Source organism: Perkinsus marinus, assembly GCF_000006405.1.
Source record: "Perkinsus marinus ATCC 50983 genomic scaffold scf_1104296973568, whole genome shotgun sequence".
NCBI lineage: Eukaryota > Perkinsozoa > Perkinsida > Perkinsidae > Perkinsus > Perkinsus marinus.
In genome coordinates, this window is record NW_003201384.1 from 26,113 (window position 1) to 28,693 (window position 2,581).

Consider the following 2,581-nt stretch of genomic DNA (forward strand, 5'->3'; position numbering starts at 1 on the left):
GTTTCTCACTCAGAAATTTCAAGTGGAAGTCCAAGTCCAACAACTCTCATAGAGCTTCCTTTGAGAACCAGTAGCGTGATCGGGGTCGTTATCCGACAATCCCTCAAGAGAATCGACGAAGGGCATTTATTGTTTTTATGAATAATTAATTGAATTAAGGAATGCGTAACTCACACCGTGTGGTTGCATGTTGCATGTACTACGTGCGCTAAACCTCCATCCACCGTTTTGTATCGTATGATTTCATAGCTGAACTGGTTAAGGGTGAGCTCCCACGTGCTCGAAACAGGGGTTCTATTCCCGGGCAGGGTCATTCTAAGAACCTGCTCACAAGCAGCAGAGGAGGTTTACCGTGGCGCTCGCTGAAGTCGACGACTTCAAGTCGTGAAATCAGGTCGAGAATCAGAATCAGGGTTTGGTACCAAGACAAGATAACGTGGAAAAATGGAGATACTCACGGCGTGAGTATGATTCGGAATCACATGCTGAGTAAAAATCTGATTCTGAATCTGTGGCGTCCTCGAGTTGAGTAAAATACTCACGAGTATGAGTTTTGAATCACAATAACGTTGAAAAAATCTAGAATCATGATCCTTACTCACTGGGTTGAGTAAATACTCTGACTCATTGATTCACAATGAGAATCAGTGGCTGAGTATGGTTCTGAATCAGGAATCATGATTCTGAATCAAGAATCGAAATCAACGCTTGAGAAAAATCAGGAATCAGGAATCGTACTCGCGAATCCTGAATCTGAATCTGGAATCAGTCATCAATGATGACTCATCATACTCACGAATCATGAATCTTACTCACGAATACAGAATCTGAATCAACACTTGTGAATCATGGTGCGAGTTGAATCAAAATCGGAAATCAGGTAGTGAGTTGAATCAGTGCCTGTGATTCTCGAATCAGTATCCGCATACCGCCCCAGCTCTACTTGAATAATCTTGCCCGTGAGAAGCTCGTAAAGGACCCGTAATAGAAAGAAATGTGCTACTTTCATTGCCAAAGCTTCATCAATCCATGCCTTATCGATAGCGGCGTTCACCAGAGAGCGGAGGAGGGTGAAATCGATCCTCGTCCTCGGTCTCGTATTCGTCGATCTCACGGCGGAGAGCCCTTTAATACATTGCTTGACTGCAACTGTGTCCCAGGCGAAAACTAACCAACTATGCCATTTGCAGAGATGAGATAGGTACGTATTCGCAGTCCCAGCGTTGCTAAATTTCAAGAGTCACATAGAGACTCTCTAGAGACCCCTAAACGTAGGTAGGTCCTGAATGCTGATGCGTACTGGGCTAGGGATCTGTCACTGATTGATCTGAGTCTGAGGTTGTTCGCGTTGCCCTTGAGTCCTTCCACGACTGAGCTCGGGCCGACCGAGTTGGCTCTCTCGAATCGAGAGTCCCGATTAGGCGCCTGGGAACTTGGCTAGGTTTCAGATTTGCCAGGCTCGAAGGCGTGCCTGCAGAGGCTTCTCTGTTGGCTTGTATCGAAACCCCGATAATGGTTTCCCAAATTTTGCCTCTGAACTGAGCACGCTCACAACAAAAATAGCGCTTAATCTAAGAATACTCTCAGACCATGGTCGAGAACTTCTGGAAGTAACGAGCGATCGAACCCTATTCGGGCTTGTTCCCATGTCAAGAAGCCTGCTTTGATCAACGAAAGACAAGCCGATATGAGCAACACATGCCTGTTTTTGCAACATTTGAATAATTTCGGAGGCTTCAAGTTGAAGGATATGCCGATTTTTCACACACAAGGTTCCACATTGCGCACAAGTTTCCAGTTGTCACACATTTTCCAAACATTTTCGGCGCACAAGTTGTGCGGCAGAACGATTCCGGCGAACATAGATGGAACCTCCACCGGCTCCGCTGGCTCCCCACTGGAGAGTTCTCAGTTGTTTCTCTTCCGTACGAAATAATTTTCCATCCGTAGCCAGGTTAACGAAACTCAGACCTCCATTTCAATTTGAAATGGAGGTCTGAGTTTCGTTGAAAACTTCAACTTGAAATTGAGTTTGAAATATTCGAAGGTTTGAGAAACCCATTCACATCACTCATAAAGTAAATTATAAAATTATGAGCTGTTATAAAGTTGCATCAACACCGGGAGGCAGCTCGTCTACACCATTATACTTCAATGGCGTAATATCCGTCTTATTCTTTCTCAACGATGGGCCCGAATACTGGGGTCGTCCGTTCTTTCGTAGTGTGGCTGTGTGGCGATGGCGTCCGCGTTCTCAGTGTTGAGCTCATGTGATGGTGCGTGGAAGGTTGCGTCGTGATCTAATAGCAAAGCTGCTTTGCAGTTAGTGAGTGATGTTAAAGTTGAAGCCTTTGAGTCCTTGGTAAATCTGAAGCGGTGAGCATCAGGTAGCTGATGCTGTTGACTTTGACAAGTTGTCAGTGACAACACAATCTCGGAGGTAGATGCAGGTATCAGATAGTGCTCCGGCTACGGCCGGCAAGGTTGGCAGAAGTGACATCAATAATTCTCAAGAGAATCCATGTGAAACTCTGAATGTGATCGATGGTTTAGCACGAGTACCCGTGACTCAGCCGGCGCG